The 23522-nt window shown below is 41.8% G+C and overlaps 4 pseudogenes across 2 annotated transcripts; all 4 read left to right on the top strand.

Moving 5' to 3' along the window:
• The first annotated feature begins 10580 nt into the window (after positions 1-10580).
• On the top strand, positions 10581-12694 carry LOC111529332 (annotated as a pseudogene).
• A 3940-nt stretch (positions 12695-16634) lies between these two features.
• LOC116418802 lies at positions 16635-23144 on the top strand (annotated as a pseudogene).
• Positions 18445-19174, top strand: LOC116418979 (annotated as a pseudogene). The gene has a single exon (XR_004229229.1). The product of XR_004229229.1 is annotated as a myosin phosphatase Rho-interacting protein pseudogene (transcript).
• LOC111529345 lies at positions 18513-22190 on the top strand (annotated as a pseudogene). Its single transcript, XR_002727397.3, has one exon. The product of XR_002727397.3 is annotated as a myosin phosphatase Rho-interacting protein pseudogene (transcript).
• Positions 23145-23522: the final 378 nt, after the last annotated feature.

Genomic DNA, 23522 nt, shown 5'->3' with positions numbered 1-23522 from the left:
TTTATTCTTTGCCCCTCCCACCCTCTCACCCTTCCAGATCTCTAGTGCCTGTCATTCCACTTCTATGTCCAGGTGTACAATTATTTAACTCACACTTACAAATGAGAACTTCATGTGTTCATTTGTACAGATTCTCTTCCACCTAGCTACCTCTGAGATTGCAAGAACAACCACTCCTCCCCCTCCTCCTTCTCAGCCTACTCAAACAGAAGACCAAGAGCATTATATATATATATAATATATATATTATATCTATTATATATAATATATGTATTATATTATATATTTTATATATATATATATATATATATATATATATATATATATATATCTTTTATAGTTGTTCTGTTTCTCTAGAGAACCCTGACTAACACACAAGGTCAACCCACAAGGTATGACATCCAAGTAATAAGAATTCTAGAGACAGAAAAGAGAAGGAAGAAAATTAAGAAAAATAATAGAATACACTAATGCTAAGAAAAAATAAATTTATAGTTAGGAAGAGCCCACTAAATGTCAAGCATAGTGAATGAAAAGAAAACCTACCTAAATTCACATTGTAAAATTTCATAACAGCCAGGATAGAAGCATGACTAAAAGCTTGCATAGAGGAAAAACAGGTCATATATGAAAAATCAGAGTGGCTCAGGCTTCTCAGAAATAACAAAAATGCTAGAAATTAACAGGGTAATTAATGCCTTAACAGCTCTGAGGGAAAGCATTTTTGAACTTGATGCTTAAATTCAGCCAAACTGCTAGTCTAGGAAAAAAGCAAAATGAAATAATTTTTAGACATGCAAGAAATTAACTTTCAGTAAAAATGGCCATTGACCACACATATTTTTCTCTTTCCCTCCCAAAACCACACAAAAACACCAGTAACGTAATAAAGAAGGCAGTACCTAGGGTGGTACACATATCTTTCTTTGCCCAAGTGTTGTCCCTTGGTGATTATTAAGCACTCCCTTTCACTTTTTTGTTTGTTTGTTTTTAGACAGAATCTCACTCTGTCGCCCAGGCTGGAGTGCAGTGGCAAGATCTCAGTGCTCTGCAACCTCCGCCTCCTGGGTTCAAGCGTTTCTCCTGCCTCAGCCTCCCGAGTACCTAGGATTACAGGCGCCAACCATCACAGCAGGCTGATTTTTGTATTTTTCCAGTAGAGACAGTGTTTCACCATATTGTCTAGGCTGGTCTCGAACTCCTGACCTCAGGTGATCTACTCACCTTGACCTCCAAAAGTGCTGGGATTACAGGCATGAGCCACCACCCCCGGTCCCCTTTCACTTCCAAAAGGATCTTGGTCTGTATGAAAATTATATGGTCACCCCATAACTAATCTACAAATAAAAAAAATACTATCAATTTCAACAGATTTGGAGGAGGTAGAAAGCAAACGGAAAAGTGATAACTGACTTAGCAGAATAAAAATTACAACAAGTTCTACAAAAGGGAATGCACATAGAAGTTGATTTGCCCTTAAAACACCTGGAGGCTTTATTCTCTGGAGAAAATGAAGAAGTTCTTGATTCAAGAATAAAGAATACAGAATTCAATAATTCTGTAAGGACTGGAAACACAGGGATTCAGCGAAAAAAATATCCATGATGGATAGAAGGCTTTCTGCCTCTTTCTCTGCTTTGAACCCAGAATCCCAGCAGCCAGGCATACTTGCTTGCTTTGTATGTGTCTATAAAAATTAGAAAGAAATGTGTTCCTTGATGGCCCAAAAAATGTAAAAGGAGATAATGACTGTTACAGGCCCATAATTTCTGCCTTGAGGAGAGCAATGAAGAGGGTGGAAACCCTTCTCCCCTATCCTGGTTGCACAGTCAGTTTCTCCATTGCTTGTCCCATCTTCAAAGAGACAAAAACAGTTCTAGGACGCAAAACCTTTCACACAATTAAAGAATTCCATCTATATGACCCTGCATTTGGTAAGGAATACAGTGAGTGCAACTTTTTGACCAGTCTCTGTCTTTTGGTGTCAAAATTTCTACCTCATAGAGAGAATCACAGAATGGTTTGGATCCACCTCTACACACCTCCCCACAAAAAGGAGGCTTCTCTAATTTTGTCCCTCCTTAGAACACTGGAGCTACATTATTAGACTGTGTTTAATTAATTTTTTTAAAGATCTGTCTTCATCACTAAACTCCAAAATGCATATGGTTGGGAATGATATATATTTGGTTTTTGTACTGTCAAGATGAGTTCAGGGCCTGGCAGCTTGTTGAAGAAATTAGTCTAGTAGATTATTGGTAATGAAGCCATTTGCACATGAGAGCATCAGATAATAATATTAACACCTCTGAAATCCTTCTTTCAAAAATTATCAAACATTCATGATGTTGCAGGAAGTCAGGGACCCCGAACAGAGGGACTGGCTGAAACCGCAGCAGAAGAACATAACTTGTGAAGATTTCATGGACATTTATCAGTTCCCAAAATTAGTACTTTTATAATTTCTTACGCCTGTCTTTACTGCAATCACTGAACATAAATTGTGAAGATTTCATGGCCATTTATCACTTCCCCTATTAATACTCTTATAATTTCCTAAGCCTGTCCTTAATCTCTTAATCCCTTCATCTTCATAAGCTGAGGATGTATGCCACCTCAGGACCCTGTGATGACTGCATTAACTGTACAAATTGTTTGTAAAACGTGTGTTTTAGCAATATGAAATCAGGGCACCCTGAAAAAGAACAGAACAACAGCAATCTTTAGGGAACAAGGGAAGATAACCTTAAGGTCTGACTGCCTGCAGGGTAGGGCAGAACAGAGCCATATTTTTCTTCTTGCAGAAAGCAAGTAGGAGAAATATCGCTGAATTCTTTTCTCAGCAAGGAATAACCCTGGGGAAGGAATGCATTCCCAGAGGTAGGTCTGTGGACGGCCGCTCTGGGAGTATCTGTCTTATACAGTTGAAGATAAGGGATGAAATACGCCCTGGTCTCCTGCAGTGCCCTCAGGCTTACCAGGATTGGGAAATTCCAGCCTGGTGAATTCTAGTCAGACCGGTTGTCCACTCTCAAACCCTGTTTCGTGTTAAGATATTTATCAAGACAATGCATGCCCAGTGGGACCTGGAACCTCATCAGTAATTCTAATTTCACCCTCTGCCATGTGATCTTTTATTGCCCTCTGAAGCATATGATCCCTGTGACCTACTCCCTATTCATATACCCCTCCCCTTTCGAAATCCTTAATAAAAACTTGCTGGTTTTGTGACTCAGGTGGGCATCACGGAAACTGCCAATATGTGATGTCACCCTCAGAGGCCCAGCTGTAAAATTTCTCTCTTTGTACTCTTTCTCTTTATTTCTCAGACCGGCCGACACTTAGGGAAAATAGAAAAGAACTTATGTTGAAATACTGAGGACTGGTTCCCCCAATACATATCACTAAAAATCATACACATGAACTATGCAATATACCTGCAGCAGGATTTTCAGATGATCTAATGGCATTGTGCATGTCTGAGCATAAGCACCAGGTATGCCTCCAGCCAACAGATATTTCCACAACAGGCCAGATTTTCTTCCTTCATCAGTGAAATTACAAAAAGTCCATTTATCTCCCATATCAATTCTTATTTAAAAAAATAATAATAATAATTAGATGATCTCAAATAAAAATTTTATCTCCTTATAAGATCTAAATGATGTTTTATATATCTCAGATCCACAGTAAATTAATATCCTCTCCAAGAATATTGGGCTTCACTAACCAGCACAATTTAAAATAACTCATAAATAAGCTTGAAGTACTGTCAATTATAAATTAATAAAGAAACTATTTTACAATTCATATGGAACCAAAAAAAAAAAAAAAAGAGCTCACATAGCCAAGACAATCCTAAGCAAAAAGAACAAAACTGGAGGCATCATTGTGCCACTAGACTTCAAACTATACTACAAGGCTACAGTAATGAAAACAGCAAGGTACTGGTACAAAAACAGACACATAGACCAATGGAACAGAATAGAGAACTCAGAAATAAGACCACACATCTACAACCATCTGCTCTTCAAAAAACCTGACAAAAACAAGCAATGGTGAAAATATTCCCTATTTAATAAATGGTGCTGGGAGAACTGGCTAGCCATACACAGAAAATTGAAACTGGGCCCCTTCTTATACAAAAATTAACTCAAGATCGATTAAAGACTTAAATGTAAAACCCAAAACTATAAAAACCCTAGAAGAAAATATAGGCAATACCATTCAGGACATAGGCACGGGAAAAGGTTTCATGATGAAATCACCAAAAGCAATTGCAACAAAAGCAAAAATTGACAAGTGGGATCCAATTAAACTAATTAAACTAGTTTCTTTGCTGTACAGCAAAAGAAACTATCATCACAGTGAACAGGCAACCTACAGAATGGGAAAAAATTATTGCAATCTATCAATCTGACAAAGGTCTAATATCCATAATCTACAAGAAGCTTAAACAAATTGACAAGAAAAAACAAATGACTCCATTAAAAAGTGGGCAAAGGACATGAACAGATACTTGTCAAAAGAAGACATTCATGTGGTCAACAAACATATTTAAAAAAAAAAAAAAAGGTTGACATCACTGATCATTAGAGAAATGTAAGTCAAAACCGCAGTGAGATACCAACTCATGCCAGTCAGAATGCCAATTATTAAAAAGTCAAGAAACAACAGATGCTGGAGAAGTTGCAGAGAAATAGGAACACTTTTACACTGTTAGTAGGACTATAAATTAGTTCACCCATTGTGGAAGACAGTGTGGTGATTCCTCAAAGATCTAGACCCAGAAATACCATTTGACTCAAATTCCATTACTTGGTATAGAGGAATATAAATATAAATATTTATATTGCAAAGGAATATAAATATTCTATTACAAAGATACATGCACACATATGCTCATTGCAGCACTACAGCAAACGCATGTCATAAGAGCAAAGACATGGAATCAACCTTTGATACCCATCAACAATTGACTGGATAAAGAAAATATGATACATATACTCCATGGAATACTATGCAGTCATAAAAAAAGGAATGAGTTCATGTTCTTTGCAGGGACATGGATGAAGCTGAAAGCCATTATCCTCAGCAAACTAATACAGGCACAGAAAACCAAACACTGCATGTTATCACTTATAAGTGGGAGCTGAACAATGAGAACACATGGACACAGGGAAGGGAACAACACACACTGGGGCCTGTCGAGGGGTGGGTGGGAGGAGGGAGAGTATTAGGAAAAATAGCTAATGCTTGCTGGGCGTAATACCTAGGTGATGGGTTGACAGGTACACCATCACACATATTTATCTGTGCAACAAATCTGCACATCCTGCACATGCACCCCGGAACTTAAAATAAAAATAAAAATTAAGAAAAGAGGCCAGGCATAGTGGCTCTTGCCTGTACTCTCAGCACTTTTGGAGGCCAAGGCAGACAGATCACTTGAGGTCAGGACTTTAAGACCAGCCTAGCTAACATGGTGAAACCCCATCTCTACTAAAACTACAAAAATTAGCTGGGTGCAGGGGTATGCGCCTGTATCCCAGCTACTCCAGAAGCTGAGGAAGGAGAATCACTTGAATTTGGGAGATAGAGGTTGCAGTGAGCCAAGATTATGCCACTGTACTCCATCCTGGGTGACACAGCAAGACTCCATCTCAAAAAAAAAAAGTAAGAAAGTAATAGTAGAAACCACAATTACTTTTGCACCAACCTAATATCTTCAGTCAGACTCTTTACTTTTAATGAAACAGATATAAAATATACAACACGCATTTAAAGCAGTTTCCTTTTACATCTTTACCTACAGTGGAAGTGACAAAAAACTAGGTCTTTCTATGTAATGCCCAAAGCAGATAGTAAGCTCTGCTACACATATATCATAAAGTAGGAATATTTTGAGGGCCCAGAAGTTTGATAACGTTTGTCATGATTAAGGACCTGAGCTCAGGAGCCAGATAGAATTCAAATTCTGACCTCCTGAATTCATAATTGAATGATCTCTCTGGGTCTCAATTTCTTCAAATGCAAAATGGAGACAATAGTAATACCTACTTGGTTGAGTTCTTAAGATTAAATGACTTAAAAATACATAAAGCACTTATCGCAGTGCTTTGTACTAAAAGAGACTCAGTGAATGTTAGTTACTGGTATTATCAGTTGTAAAACACAGACTCTTTGGTGGCATTTGGGCGTCCAGTGCCTACGCTATGCACAGTCATTAGCAAAAATGTGACTAAAAAATAGGTTAGTATCTGTTACATATATAAGAACTAACATTTGCAGAGCAAAGTCAGTACTATATTAAAGCTGTATGTGTCATTTTTAATTTTCATAATAACCCTGAGAAGTATTATCATCCCAGTTTTAGAGTTAAGAAAACTGAGGCCCAGAGAGATTAACTAATTTCCCCCAATTCACCGAGTAAGTGGCAGAGCCAGGATTTGAACCAAAGCAGCCTGAATCCAGAGCCTGCACTCTGTATTCCACCCTGAAAACGGGCTGTTTTCTACTTCTTTGCTGTACAGCTATACTGCCAAACCTATTTGTTTCTCATGAAATTACTATAAGCCAAACAGTGAAGGTGCCCCTGGAACAAATGACGCACCCTTTGTTTGCACTATACTTAAAAAGTCAGTTTATTGAATTTAATTTATATTTCTTTATTAGATTGTCACAGACAGTATGTCATTCAATCTTCAAAATAGCTATTTCCCATGTACTTATCTTCCTTTTATCTTCATTATCAAACAGAAAACTTATCCTATGGTAGGCATAGACAACAAATGTATTTTTTCATTGACTTGAATTTCCTTTAATCATCTTTAAGAGTACAGAGGAAAAAGTACCAAAAAGATAACATATTCTCTTAATGATTACATATGTTTTAAATTAAAATAATGTTGGTAACTGAAGAGCGTCATAAGTAATGTGGTAAGAGTTAAGAAAACACACTATTCAAGCTAAAGCTATAGTGGAATGTCTTTGATTTTTCTACCTGTCAATAGTAACGTGATTCTACTGATCATCTCTCTTTCTCTGAGCAATCTCTTAGAGATATAGGAAAAGCTATAGAGCTTCATGCAAAACTTGTTTTCACTTAGTTCAGTTTCCTTAGAAGGCAGTTAAAAGGAGTTAAGTTAGGCTTAGCTTTCATATACTTGATTTGGGCATCTTGGGATTTGGGGAGTTATAGAAAATAGGATGGTGGCAGGTTGGTATTTATTGCAACTTTTTCTTAAATACATAGACTATTAAAAGAAAGTCCTAATGTTAAAGAAAAATGAGAGAAAAAACATAGTTTTCATAAAGAAACAGTAGATGTCACAGATTTGAAATACAAGTTTCAGTTCAAGGTTCTTTATTTCCTACCAATAATTGATAATAACAGCTAATACTTACGGTGTTTAACATGTGTGAGCTGCTGTTGTAAGTGCTTTACCTATATTAACTACTTTAATCCTCAAAACAACCTAAGGTGTAGGTACTGTCCCTAGATCATTTTACAAACATTAGGAAACTGAGGTAAAGAGGGGTCACAGCTTGTAAAGGTGGAACTAAGATCTGAACTCAAGCAAGCTAGCTCCAGAGTCCTTGCTCCTGACCACCTACCAGCATGCATTAATTATTTCCTGTTCACAAGGCACTGTATTCAGCATTTTAGTACGATTGTCTCATGAATCCTCTCACCAGCCCTATGGAGTAGGTAATATCACCTCTATAGTTGAAAAAAATGAGGCTTAGAAAGGTTAAATGATGTCCCCAAGGTCAAAGGGATACTAAGTAGGGGCACTAAGAAGCACACTCCCGAAGTATGATTCTAGAGTTCACGAGCTTAAATGTTACAATAGCCTCCTTACCTTTAGAGGCCAGTTACTCGGGTGCAGTGGCTCATGCCTGTAATCTCAGCATTTTAGGGGACTGAGGCGAGCAGATCACTTGAAGTCAGGAGTTCGAGACCAGTCAGACATGGTGAAACCCTGTCTCTACTAAAAATACAAAAAATTTAGCTGGGCATGGTGGTATATGCCTGCAATCCCAGCTACTCAGGAGGCTGAGGCAGGATAATTGCTTGAACTGGGAGGTTGCAGTAAGCCCAGATCACACCACCACACTCCAGCCTGGGCAACAGAGTGAGAAACTCTGTCTCAAAAAAATTTAAAAAAAGAAAAGGCCAGTTACTTAACCTTTCTCTGCCTTGGTTTCCTCATCTATAACATAGGAATAATAATCCCTACCTTAGAGTTGTAGAAGCATATTGTAGTACACAGAAGAACAGTGCAGATTATAACTGGGAATTACCAAGAAAAATTTTTAAGACATTTTTTAAAACCTTTTAAATTTTAAGTTTTTTTTTTTTTTTTTTTTTTTTTTTTGAGACAGAGTTTCACTCTTGTTGCCCAGGCTGGAGTGCAATGGTGTGATCTGGGCTCAGTGCAACCTCCGCCTCCCAGGTTAAAGCAATTCTGCCTTAGCCTCGCAAGTAGCTGGGATTACAGGCATGTGCCACCAAGCCAGGCTAATTTTGGTTAGTAGACACAGCGTTTCACCATATTGGTCAGGCTGGTCTTGAACTCCTGACCTCAGGTGATCCGCCCTCCTCAGCCTCCCAAATGCTGGGATTACAGCCATGAGCCACCGTGCCTGGCCTCAAATTTTAAGACATTTTGAAGCATAGATCTCTAAGAGTCCTTGGAGACAAATGCTATGCAGACTGTGATATATATATGACTATGAGCCTTGCCACTCTTTCAAGAGAATTCCATTTATGGTTTATACATTCATCCAGTAAATATTGGGAAAGCATTATCTAAATCTGCAATTCACAATTCCTACTTTCAGGTAAGAAAATAGGCAACTATCATACAGCATGATGGTGCTGAGTAGGAGTAATCGACTTTTTTTTTTTTTTTTTTTTTAGACAGAGTCTTGCTCTGTCACCTAGGCTGGAGTGCAGTGGCGCAATTTCAGCTCACTGCAAGCTCCGCCTCGTGGGTTCAAGCCATTCTCCTGCCTCAGCCTTCTGAATAGCTGGAACTACAGGCACCTGCCACTACACCCAGCTAATTTCTAGTAGAGACGGGGTTTAGCCAGGATGGTCTTGATCTCCTGACCTTGTGATCCATCTACCTCAGCCTCCCAAAGTGCTGGGATTACAGACGTGAGCCACCGCGCCCGGCAGTAATCAACTCTTAAGAATGTAGTTGTTCTCAATAAATGGATGCCTTTTGCAAGTTGAGACTTTGGTTGAAGTAGATATTATATGCCAATTCTTCTTGGCATTGTACAAATTTCTAAGGAAACAACATTCTATAGCATCACTTGTTTAATCAGCAAGATCTCACTAGTAAATCTAACAGTTTATAATGTATTACATTTTTATGCCCATGACGCATAGCATAAAATATACCAATAGCAAGAAAGAGACCACTTTCAGTAAAATGCTTCCGGTAATGGGCAACTTCAACATCTTTTTTTGCACGTTTAAGTAAAAAATACTTCCTCCATTCAACCCAATTCACTGTCATTGACCCGTCAATATCCATGCTGTATATTATTTAAGAAGAATATGCTCAAATTTTAAAAAACATTATCGAAATGACATATTCTTAAAGTCAGAAAAGTTGGGTTATAGTTGAGTTCTTCCTGTTGTTACTTTTATGATATAGAGTCCACTTAACACCTCTGAACTTCAGTTTATGTGCGAATAATTCCTATAACCCAGAGCTATTAGACTATTAAATAAGTTTACAAAGAACTACAGAACTTGTAAGTCAGTAGTACCACATCCCAATTTTCTAGTATTTCTTCTTAAACATTTCTCCTTCTTTCTGTCTTATAACCTCATTTTGTAACTTCTTGTATGTTCTCTAGCAAAGAATGGTTGACAATTACCCTTTTTGGTTATGGATCTTATAAGACAATATACATTTTCTATGGCTATAAAATATCCAATATCCAAAATATCAAGATGTCCATATATCCATGGAAATATAATTCCTATTAATATGAAATAATAGTTTTGAAGCCAACTTTTTTTGAGATAGGGTCTTACTATGTTGCCCAGGCTAGTCTTGAACTTCCAAGTTCAAGCTATGCTTCCACCTCAACTTTCTGAGTAGCTGGATCCACAGGCAAGTGCCACTGTCCCTGACTCAAGTCAATTTTAAAAATTTTAGGAATTCTCTGCTACACAGCCATAAAGAAGAATGAGTTCATGTCCTTTGCAGGGACATGGAGGAAGCTAGAAACCATCATTCTCAGCAAACTAACATAGGAAGAGAAAACCAAAGGCTGCTTGTTCTCACTCATAAGTGGGAATTGAACAATGAGAACACATGGACACAAAGAGGGGAACATCACACACTGGGGCCTGTCAGGGGGTGCGGGAGAAGGGGAGGAAGAACATTAGAACAAATACCTAATGCATGCAGGGCTTAAAATCTAGATGCCAGGTTGATAGGTGCAGCAAACCACTATGGCACATGTATACCTGTGTAACAAACCTGCACATTCTGCACCTGTATCCCAGAACTTAAAGTAAAATAAAATTTTTTAAAAAGGAAAAAAAAAGAATGTTAGGAATTCTCATTGAAGAATTTCTCAAATCCCTGAATGCAGTTAAGAATTTGAAGAAAGCCCTTCTGCATGGTCATGCTGAGCCAGCTCCTGTGCCTGGAATTGGGCCACAGTCCCCAAGCTTCGCCCTCCACCTCTTGACCACAGACCCCCACCAAATGAGCAAGCCTGGGGCCTTCAAGAAAATGTGTAAGCAGGATCCAGGTGTTCTGCACACCAAGGAAATGCACTTCCTGAGGGAATGGGTGAAGAGCATGGCTGGTAAAGTACCACCTGATATTCAGAAAGCTAAATCAGAAGAAAATATCAAGGAAGGAAAAACAGATAGCAAAAAGGCAGAAAGAAAACATGAAGACAGGTGAACCATCAAGTGAGAAAACTGATCTAGAAATTGATAATGAAATCTAGAAATTGACTGAACAAGATACTGATGCTCCTCAAGAAATGGAAGATGAAAATGCAGAGAAAACAGAGGAGATGATGGATCAGCAAATAGTAAGAAAGTGGTTGCCACTGAAACCATAAATGATGGTGAACTACAAAAAGCCATTGGCTCATTCACAGATGCCATTAAGCTGAATCCTCACTTGGCCCTTCTGTGTGCCAAGAGAGCCAGTGTCTTCATCAAATTACAGAAGCCCAATGCTGCCATTCAAGACCGTGACAGAGCCATTGAGATAAATCCTGATTCATTTCAGCCTTACAAGTAGTGAGAAAACACACATAGACTTCTGGATCTTTGGGAAGAAGCAGCCCATGCTCTTGCCCTTGCCTGGAAATTGGATTATGATGAAGATGCTAGTAAAATGCTGAAAGAATTTCAAACCTAGGACCTAGAAAATTATAGAACATTGGAGAAAGTATGAGTGAAAACGTGAAGAGCAAGAGATCAAAGAAAGAATAGAAAGGGTTAAGAAGGCTCTGGAGAAAAGCATGAGAGAGCCCAGAGGGAGGAAGAAGCCAGAAAATGATCTGGAGCTCAGTATGGCTCTTTTCCAAGTGGCTTTCTGGGAGAATGCCTGGTAATTTTCTCAGAGAAATGCTTGGAATGGGTGGGGACATATCTGGAATGGCAGGAATGCCTGGACTCAAAATTCTTAGTGACCAAAGGTTCTCACAGCCATGCAGTATTCAGAAATTATGGTGGCCTTCCAGGATGTGGCCCAGAACCCAGAAAATACATCAAAATGCCAGAGCAACCCAAAGGTTATGAATCTCATCCGTAAATTGTCAGCCAAATTTGGAGGTCAAGAGTAATGCCCTTCTGATAAATAAAGCCCTTGCTAAAGGAAAAGCAATCTAGATCACCTCATGGATGCTGCAATAATGCAAACCAGTGTACCTCTGACCTTATCAAGACAGCTGGGGTGCTTTGAAGATAATCCCTACCCATCTACCCCAAATGCAACTAAAGCATTTTACAGTGGTTTGCCATTAGGGTATTCATGGAGATAACGCTTTCCTACTAGGAATTACAAACTTTAAACACTTTTTAAAACTTAAAAATATTTAAAACAAATTAAAAGGGTTTGTTAATTCTTTTTTTTTTTTTTTTTTCTGAGACGGAGTCTTGCTCTGTTTCCCAGGCTGGAGTGCAGTGGTGTGATCTCGGCTCACTGCAACCTCTGCCTCCCAGGTTCACGCCATTCTCCTGCCTCAGCCTCCTGAGTAGCTGGGACTACAGGCACCTGCCACCACACCTGGCTAAGTTTTTTATTTTTAGTAGAGACGGGGTTTCACCATGTTAGCCAGGATGGTCTCTATCTCCTGACCTCATGATCTGCCCGCCTCAATCTCCCAAAGTGCTGAGATTACAGGCATGAGCCATCGTGCCCGGCCTAATTCTTACTTTTCTTTAACTAATCATTTTGGATTTTTCCTTTTCAGTTATTGTGCAGGAAAGATAAATATGGAAGACTGCTCTAATTTGAGTGAAATGAAAGTTTATCAGCGCAAAGCAAACAGAAGAAAAGAATGTGAAGATAGTGAGATACATTACTTTGCTAATTTTGCTTCCAAAATTTCAAGTTCTTGTCTCAGTCAACTCCCTTTCTCACTTTCATCAGCAACTATTGCTAAACTTCATGCATCTCCTCAAGCCATCCAGTGAATTCCTGATACTCACTTTCAGGCCATGTCATTCCCTATTTCTCCCTGAAATATGAGTGTGCAAGCAATCTCATCTTTAAAGAAACAAAAACAAAAAACCTCTTGACCCCACTTTCCCTACTATCACCTTTATCTCTCTTTGCCTTTGCAGCAACACCCCTTAAAGACTTGTTTCCCTTGCATGTCCACCTTCTTCTTGTAATCCTCTCTTGAGCCCACTCTCAGGCTCTCACCACCATTACTCCACCAGTGGCCTCCATGGCGCTAAATCCAGTGGTCCATTCTCTGTCCTCAACTTAGTCCATCAGCATTTGACAGACAGAACTGTCTCCTCTCTCAAATCTGTTCTGTATTTGGCTTCCAGAACAAAGTATTCTCCTGGTTTTCTTCTTTTCTCTCTGGTTCTTTCCTCTTATTCTCCTTCCCTGGTTTCTTCTCATTTCTCCTGCCACATAACATTAGAGCATACCAGGATCCAGCTTACTGTACTCCCTCCCTGGTCATCTCAGCCATTCTCATGGCTTCAAACATCATCTACAAGCCCATAACTCCCAAATCTGAACTCCAGACTCATTTCAAGATACCTACTTGATATCTCTACTTGGAGGTCTGATTAGCATCTGAAACTTGAGAACAAAATAGGACTCTGATATCTACTCCATCTTAAATCTGCTCCTCTCACAGTCTTACTCATTTCAATACATAAGGCAGCTACAGCCTCCTAGATACTCGGATCAAAAACTTTGGCAGTATCCTTAACTATTCACTTTCTTTTATGCCCCACACATAATCCAGAAGTAAATCTTGTCAGTATTTCAAACTCTATCCAGCATCCACTCACTTCTCACCCTCCTCCATCCTGGTGCAAGCCGTCTTGTCTGTTATTATTGCAGCACTGCCTTAATTGGTCTCTCTGTTTTCACCCTTGCCCCAACAAACTATTCTCAGTACACCAGCCAGAACGACATGGTTAAAACTTAAGTTAGATCATGTCACAGCTCTGTTTAAAACCACCCAATGACTTAACCGAGTAAAAACCAAAGTTCTTACAATTTCCTGCAAGCCTTATGTGATCTGGTCTCCTATTACCTCTAGATTTCATCTTCTACCATATCCTCCCTAATTCACTCTATTCTGCACACACTGGCCTCCTCTCAATGCCCTAACCCTGTCAGAGACACTGCCTACTTCACCCTTTGCTGTTGCCATTTCCTTTGCCTGGAAAGCTCTTCCCCCGAAGATCATCAGAGCTCCCTCTCTTACTTCCTTCATATCTCTACTCAAATGTCACTTTCAAGACTTCCCTACTCACCACAGTTAAATTGCATTTCCCCAACACACACACACACACACGAGTCTCCCTCTTCTGCTTTATTTCCCCTTAGCACTTTTCATCATCTAACATAGCTTAATTATTTATTTAGTTTATTGTTTTTCTCCTCTTGTTTATGGTGAGCTCTATGAGAGCGAAGATTTTGGCCTATTTCCTTCACTACTGCATCCCTAGCACCTAGATAAATGACAGGCTTATCACAGAAACTCAATAAATATTTGTTAGTCAATAAATAAATCCACTTTTCATCGCCACCTCTTGTGCTCTACACTCAGAGGTTGAAATACTGAGTCTTATTCAAGGACTCTCTGTCTTGAGTTGTTGGAACCCTTTTCTCCCAATCAGTCATCTCCTGTCTTTATAACGGATCCAACATGTCCTTCTCTGATGGCTACTTCTCAGATCTCTCCTATCCTCCAAATGATAATAAAAATAAAATTTAAAAAGACTTGTCTTTCCGTCTCATTTAAATTTCTCTTAAACCACATCCCCACATTAACCATTTCTCTTAAACCACAGTCCTCACATCCTCACCCTCACTCACTCAACAGCCCTATGCAACCTGACTTAACCCTTTACCACCCTACTCAAACTCCTTTCACTAAGATGGCCAGAAATCTCCCAAATGCCAGATCCAATGGATATTTTCCAATAATGTTATTTCTGCTCTTTTCTGTTGAAAAAAGAAAAGATCTAAAAAATGAAGACACACAAAATGTTCAAGAAATAGAGGATGAAACATCATAAATACGTCAGTTCTCCCCAATATTAAGCTATAAATTCAACAAATTGCAATCAAAATTCCAAAAGTTATATATATATATATACATGTGTGCATGTGTATGCACATGTATATACCTAAACAATCTGATTCTAAAATTCATATAGAAGAGGAAAGGTTCAAAAATAGCATTAACACTACTGGAGATGAATGTAAGTCCAGATATCAAGAGGTATTATACAGCAATAGTAATTAAGACATGTGGTATTGATACACAGTAGACAACAACTAATATAACAGGAAAAGGAAACCAGAAATACATCCATACACAGACGAAAATTTAGTATATGACTAGAGGTAAGCATTTCAAATCTGTAGGAAAAGGATGGGACTAACCAATACATGGTGATAGGACAACTGACTATAGAGGAAAAAAATGAAATTGAATCCTTATTTCACACCATACACAAACATCAATTACAGGTGAATTAAAGAACTAAATATGAAGTATCAAAAAATTTAAGTAAGATATTGATGAATATCTTCATGTCCCAGGGTAAGGAAGAATTTCTCAATATGTCAAAAGCACAACCATAAAAGAAAAAGAGACAAATATAACTACATTAAAATTTTAAATGTCTGCACAACAAAAAAAAACACTGAAAAAATTTTTTAAATAAGCAACAACCTGGGAAAAGATATTCATATTGCATAATATTAACATAGGATTAATATCCAGAATTTAGAAAGAACACCTACAAGCCATTAAGAAAAAGACAACCAATCCCACTGAAAAACTGACAAAAGGAATGAACAAGTAATTCACAGAAAAGGAATATCCAAATGGCCAACAAATATATGAAGAGATAATTAGTTTTACTAGTAATAAGGAATATAATTAATTACATTTAGTTACATTAAACATAAGGAGATAATATTTCTGACCCATAGGTTTGGGAAATATTAAAATATTAGAATACTACAGTACCAAGTGTTGGAATGGAAATACATTTCTGGTAGGAATATAAGGTGGTACAACTACTCTGGAGAGCAATTTGGGATATTTAATTAAAGTTAAATATCTGTACATTTATGCAGCCAACAGACACATGAAAAAATGCTCATCGTGACTGACCATCAGAGAAATGCAAATCAAAACCACAATGAGATACCATCTCACACCAGTTAGAATGGCGATCATTAAAAAGGCAGGAAACAGGAGAGGATGTGGAGAAATAGGAATGCTTTTACACTGTCGGTGGGAGTGTAAACTAGTTCAACCATTGTGGAAGACAGTGTGGCAATTCCTCAAGGATCTAGAACTAGAAATACCATTCGACCCAGCCATCCCATTACTGGGCATATACCCAAAGGATTATAAATCATGCTGCCATAAAGACATATGCACAAGTATGTTTATTGCGGCACCATTCACAATAGCAAAGACGTGGAAGCAACTCAAATGTCCATCAATGACAGACTGGATTAAGAAAATGTGTCACATATACACCATGGAATACTATGCAGTCATAAAAAGAATGAGTTCATGTCTTTTGTAGGGACATGGATGAAGCTGGAATCCATCATTCTGAGCAAACTATCACAAGGACAGAACACCAAACACCGCATGTTCTCACTCATAGGTGGGAACTGAACAATGAGTACACTTGGACAGGGTGAGGCACATCACACACTGGGGCCTGTCCTGGGGTGGGGCAGGGGGGAGGGATAGCATTAGGGGATATACCTGACGTAAATGATGAGTTAATGGGTGCAGCACACCAACATGGCACATGTATACATATGTAACAAACCTGCACGTTGTGCACATGTACCCTAGAACTTAAAGTATAATTAAAAAAAAAAAAGTAAATGTCTGTAAAGCCTATGACCAAACAATTCCACCACAATACACAAGGAGATGTACACAAGAATATCCATTGCAGCATTATATTATATTATATTATATTGGCAACAAAAGAAATTTTTAACCTAAATAACCACCATCAGAATTCATAAGTAAATTGAGTTATATTTATTAAATGGAACCATACAGTGGTTAAAATGATTGAACTAGAGCTATATACATTGACATAAATAAATCTCCAAAAATTGAAGGATTAGAAAATAGTCATAAAAAATCCAGTATGTCACTATTTAAAAGCTTAAGACATAAGAAACAATATCCTATATTTTAAGTGTATCTATAGTAAAATGTATGCAAATATAAAAATCTATATGAGAATGATAAGTTCAGAATAGTAGCTACTTCTAGCAGGAATTGAGGAAATGGGTTTAGAGAATAATACATTGAAAATGTTTGCTGCCTGTAATATTTTGTTTTTAAAAATCTGAGTCAAATATGTAAACTGTGAAATATTACCAACCCAGTGGTAGGTATGGTTTTTGGTTATATTATTCTCTTTATTGTTCTGTATAAAACAGTTCATCAGTTAGTTTTATTTCAGGAATGTTTAACATGAGAAAATCTATTACTATAATTCATTATGTAAATAGGTCAAATGACACATTTATATAGTTTAATAAAATTTAGCAATATCCCGATAAGATACTTTTCTTTGTTGGTCTTCTATATATTTCTGTCATAATCCTTGCCACATTGCAACTGCCTGCTCACTGTCAGCACACGTGCACACACACACACGCACACACACAGTGGACTGTCAGCTCTGTAAGGACAGGCACAAGGGCTAGGCTACCATTGCATCCTCAATCGCTAGTACATGCCTAGCAAAAAGGATCAAACTTGATAAATATAAAAGACATAATCTTATAAAAAGCAATAAATATATACACTAAAATGATACCAGGTTAACATTTGGGTGATTGTATTATGGTGACCGTGGGCAAGTTACTTAACCTCACTTGTCAACAATTTCCTCTTCTGTGAAAAATAATAGACTTTGCCTCTAAAGTCTTGTGAGGATTAAATGAGATAATGTATGTAATATTCTTAGAAGAGTGCTAGCAGACAGATGTTCAATAATGAAAAGCCATTACTTATATTTTTCTAACGTTTCCATAGTCATCACTTTTATCACTAAAAAGAGTTTAGAGATAATAAAATTAATAATAATAAAAATTAAGTTTAATATATACATACCTATAGGGCTGACCTTTCAAGAACCTTCTCTGCCTCTTTTTTAGAAATATTTATACCTGTTAACTTGAGAGCATCGATAAATTTCTGAAGTATCAATCACTTCTTTAAAAGAATAAAGAAAATAAGAATCAACTGGAAAGTTTGAAAAGATATAGAAGCAAATATTATTTAGTGCATTTTGTCCTCAAAGCCACTCAGGCAAAGAATACACTTTTAGAAAAAAAAAAAAAAAAAAAGAAATGGGCTCCCGGTCGCCCGCCCGCCCCGCTCGTAGTGCGTGAGGCGCTCCGCTCCCTTTGCAGCGGTCGCGGGGCGCCGCGGCGGCGCGGACTAGCCGGGCCGGCGGGCGACCGGCGCCTGAGAGGCGGGCCGCAGCGCGAAGCAGCGGCCCGAGGCCGCGTCCATGGGCCCGCGGCGGCCGGGCGGCGGCGGTGCGGGTGGGAGCGGGGCGTAGCGCGCGCTGTGAGGCCGGGCGGCGCAGGAGCCTCGGCGCGTGCAGCGAGCCGCCGGCCGGGGAGGAGGCCGGGCCGGGCCGGGCCTGAGGCGGGGCCGGCGAGGGAAGCGGCGGCGGCCGCGCTGATCCCCCAGCCCGCCGGGAGCACCAGGCCGGACGGGCCTGCGCCTCCGCCGCCGCGCCGACCATGTCGGCAGCCAAGGAGAACCCGTGCAGGAAATTCCAGGCCAACATCTTCAACAAGAGCAAGTGTCAGAACTGCTTCAAGCCCCGCGAGTCGCATCTGCTTAACGACGAGGACCTGACGCAGGCAAAGCCCATTTATGGTGGTTGGCTGCTCCTGGCTCCAAATGGGACTGACTTTGACAACCCGGTGCACCGGTCTCGGAAATGGCAGCGACGGTTCTTCATCCTTTAGGAGCATGGCCTCTTGCTATATGCCCTGGATGAGATGCCAACGACTCTGCCTCAGGGCACCATCAACATGAACCAGTGCACAGACGTGGTGGATGGGGAGGGCCGCACGGGCCAGAAGTTCTCCCTGTGTATTCTGACGCCTGAGAAGGAGCATTTCATCCGGGCAGAGACCAAGGAGATTGTCAGTGGGTGGCTGGAGATGCTCATGGTCTATCCCCGGACCAACAAGCAGAACCAGAAGAAGAAAGGGAAAGTGGAGCCCCCCACACCACAGGAGCCTGGGCCTGCCAAGGTGGCTGTCACCAGCAGCAGCAGCAGCAACAGCAGCAGCAGCAGCATCCCCAGTGCTGAGAAAGTCCCCACCACCAAGTCCACACTCTGGCAGGAAGAAATGAGGGCTAAGGACCAGCCAGATGGCAGCAGCCTGAGTCCAGCTCAGAGTCCCAGCCAGAGCCAGCCTACTGCTGCCAGCTCCCTGCGGGAACCTGGGCTGGAGAGCAAAGAAGAGGAGAGCGCCATGAGTAGCGACCGCATGGACTGTGGCTGCAAAGTCCGGGTGGAGAGCGGCTACTTCTTCCTGGAGAAGACCAAACAGGACTTGAAGGCCGAGGAGCAGCAGCTGCCCCCGCCACTCTCCCCTCCCAGCCCCAGCACCCCCAACCACAGGAGGTCCCAGGTGATTGAAAAGTTTGAGGCCTTGGACATTGAGAAGGCAGAGCACATGGAGACCAATGCAGTGGGGCCCTCGCCATCCAGCGACACACGCCAGGGCCGCAGCGAGAAGAGGGCGTTCCCTAGGAAGCGGCCCGACCTGCTGAATTTCAAGAAAGGCTGGCTGACTAAGCAGTATGAGGACGGCCAGTGGAAGAAACACTGGTTTGTCCTGGCCGATCAAAGCCTGAGATACTACAGGGATTCGGTGGCTGAGGAGGCAGCCGACTTGGATGGGGAAATTGACTTGTCTACATGTTAGGATGTCACAGAGTATCCAGTTCAGAGAAACTATGGCTTCCAGATCCATACAAAGGAGGGCGAGTTTACCCTGTCGGCCATGACCTCCGGGATTCGGAGGAACTGGGTCCAGACCATCATGAAACAGGTGCACCCGACCACTGCCCCGGATGTGACAAGCTCATTGCCAGAGGAAAAAAACAAGAGCAGCTCCTCTTTTGAGACATGCCCGAGGCCTACTGAGAAGCAAGAGGCAGAGCTGGGGGAGCCGGACCCTGAGCAGAAGAGGAGCCGCGCACGGGAGCGGAGGCGAGAGGGCCGCTCCAAGACCTTTGACTGGGCTGAGTTCCGTCCCATCCAGCAGGCCCTGGCTCAGGAGCGGGTGGGTGGCGCAGGGCCCACTGACACCCATGAGCCCTTGCGCCCTGAGGCAGAGCCTGGGGAGCTGGAGTGGGAGCGTGCACGGAGGCAGGAGGAGCGCGGCAAGCGCTTCGGGATGCCCCACGCCACAGACGGGCCAGGCACTGAGGATGCAGCCCTGCGCACGGAGGTGGACCAGAGCCCAGGGCTGCCTGTGAGTGACCTCAAGACGCATAACGTCCATGTGGAGATCGAGCAGCAGTGGCATCAGGTGGAGACCACGCCTCTCCGGGAAGAGAAGCAGGTGCCCATCGCTCCTGTCCACCTGTCTTCTGAAGATAGGGGTGACCGGCTCTCCACACACGAGCTGACCTCTCTGCTGGAGAAGGAGCTGGAGCAGAGCCAGAAGGAGGCCTCAGACCTTCTGGAGCAGAACCGGCTCCTGCAGGACCAGCTGAGGGTGGCCCTGGGCCGGGAGCAGAGCGCCCGTTAGGGCTATGTGCTGCAGGCCACCTGCGAGCGAGGGTTTGCAGCAATGGAAGAAACGCACCAGAAGAAGATTGAAGATCTGCAGAGGCAGCACCAGCGGGAGCTAGAGAAACTTCGGGAGGAGAAAGACCGCCTCCTGGCCGAGGAGACAGCGGCCACCATCTCAGCCATCGAAACCATGAAGAATGCCCACCGGGAGGAGATGGAGCGGGAGCTGGAGAAGAGCCAGCGGTCCCAGATCAGCAGTGTCAACTCGGACGTTGAGGCCCTGCCCGGCGCCAGTACCTGGAGGAGCTGCAGTCGGTGCAGCGGGAACTGGAGGTCCTCTCGAAGCAGTACTCCCAGAAGTGCCTGGAGAATGCCCACCTGGCCCAGGCGCTGGAGGCCGAGCGGCAGGCCCTGCGGCAGTGCCAGCGTGAGAACCAGGAGCTCAATGCCCACAACCAGGAGCTGAACAACCGCCTGGCTGCAGAGATCACACGGTTACGGACGCTGCTGACTGGGGACGGCAGTGGGGAGGCCACTAGGTCACCCCTTGCACAGGGCAAGGATGCCTATGAACTAGAGGTCTTATTGTGGGTAAAGGAATCAGAAATACAGTACCTGAAACAGGAAATTAGCTCCCTCAAGGATGAGCTGCAGACGGCACTGCAGGAAGTATGCAAGTGACAAGTACAAAGACATCTACACAGAGCTCAGCATCGCGAAGGCTAAAGCTGACTGTGACATCAGCAGGTTGAAGGAGCAGCTCAAGGCTGCAACAGAAGCGCTGGGGGAAAAGTCCCCTGACAGTGCCACGGTGTCCAGATACGATATAATGAAATCTAAAAGCAACCCTGACTTCTTGAAGAAAGACAGATCCTGTGTCACCCGGCAACTCAGAAACATCAGGTCCAAGAGTCTGAAGGAAGGCCTGACGGTGCAAGAACGGTTGAAGCTCTTTGAATCCAGGGACTTGAAGAAAGACTAGCTGTGTCCCATCCAAGTTGAGCACGCACCTTCCCCAGCTTGCAGCAGCACACCCCAAGCGCTGCTTTTCACCTGTACCTTTGTTTTATTATTATTATTGCTGCTGTTGTCATCGTTAACTGTGGGCATGGAACGTGTGAGGCTGGCTTCTGGGTTGTCCACACCACTCTCTGCTGTGTTGACTTCCTATTGTCTTCATCAAAGCTCTTTTCCGTGGTATTCTAAAATTAGGCCAGCAGTGGGGACTGGGAGGGCATCTGTGTTAGTCCCTTCCTGGCTGTGACCCGCTGCACTCACTGTCAGTATTAAGGCCCAGCAGCCTGTTGATAAGCTACCCTGTCTCACCACGCGCTGGTGTGGAAACAGGGCCCAGCCAGCATGCCTCAAGGTAGATGGAATCCCCACTGGTCAGAGAAAAAGCCATGCGGACACTCCAGCTTTTGGCCTGGGTAATAGCACTGACTCCTCACCTGCTAGTCTGGCTGTTAAGAGGAGAAGGTGCGCTGCCTTCCGGCCTGGGAGGAAGACAGCATTTTGTATCTGTTCCACTGATGCCGCTTAAAACCACACCCCTGAGAATCGTGGCAAACCTTTCACAACCTGGAAAATGTTCAAAGCAACCATTCCTATTTTTGTTTGTTTTTTATTAAATATTGCACTAAAAAAAAAAAAAAAAAAAGGAGAAATGGCCTCAGGTGTAAGCAACTGGAAGCATTCCTACATGGTTTCTGGCGGCAGAAACACAAGATGCCTCTCAGATGACTAGACGTGAAACCTCATGCCTTGGAATTGCCAGATAAACATTCCCTGGCCTTTATTGTACACATCCTGAAAATTAATAGCATGAGTTTACTGGTGCAGAGAACCACTGCAAGAAGAAAATGCAATCCCCACTGGTCAGAGAAAAAGCCAACAACCTTAGCTGCTGCTCTTTCACCCCACTAATTTTAATCATTTCATTATTGCAAGCTGCATTTTGGGTTTTGGGGATTTGATATAGGTACAATGTGTTACATAACACTTTTTTAATGGTGGTTTATTTGACTCACAAGATTTAAAAGGTGCTTGGGAATGAACTCTGAACTCTAAATATATACATTCCCTTTCTAGGATATAATTTCTTCAAACACCAAAAGCAGTAATATCTAACCCAGAAGGTGGAAGCGTAGAAGGCTGATACATTAGGAACCTGCATTTCCATCTTGCCCTGCAGTGCACTAAATAAATGCACTGCAGAAAATTTTTAGTGGTGTCTTTGTAAAAGTCACCTCCAGAGCCTAAAACTGTTGTATATATTGGAATCTAATATGACCTGGGGATTTCAAAATCTGAAGCCCATCTGGGAATTCATCTTCAAACATGGATAAGCCAAGGTCAAGAATAAGACTATCTCTCCAACAGACAACACAGTTAGGAGCACCTGAGGAAGTTTGGTGTCATTTGCTTAGAAGACTTCATACATGATACTGCCTTCCCAAGGAAGTATTTCCAGGAGATCTCATGGTTCCTGCACCCTTCCCAGCTCTTGGTGGCCCATCATGCTACCAAGAATAGAGTGAGGTTCTTCCAGGAGATGGGCTCGCCTGGCTATCAGAGTAAATGCATCAATCAGCTCATTCACCAGCTGAACTAGACCCAGAATACCTGAATGCATGGTGCATTGGAAGCATGTGTTTCTGTTTTTTTTTTTTTGAATTGTTATCAAAAATAACAACTGGAATTGTATCTTGAGGGAAGAGTATTTCCTGCTTTATCTTAAAAAACTGGAAGAGTCAATGAAACTACAGCAAGCTATGTACATGGCAAGCACCTCTCATCACAGTCCAGCTCCAAGGAAACATTCCAGTGTTTCCTACACTGGCTGTCGCCTCCTCTGAAATAACCACATGTCACGAAAGGAGTCCTGCTGTGTCACATTTGCACAAGGCCCCCTAAGACTTCTGCAGCAGTGGACCAAGCCCAAGGACATAATTGAATCTGAGAGTTCCTAGGGCCTTGTTTTGAAAAGATT

Source organism: Piliocolobus tephrosceles, chromosome 1, assembly GCF_002776525.5.
Source record: "Piliocolobus tephrosceles isolate RC106 chromosome 1, ASM277652v3, whole genome shotgun sequence".
Taxonomy (NCBI): Eukaryota; Metazoa; Chordata; class Mammalia; order Primates; family Cercopithecidae; genus Piliocolobus; species Piliocolobus tephrosceles.
This window is presented reverse-complemented; position numbering and strand designations above follow the sequence as displayed.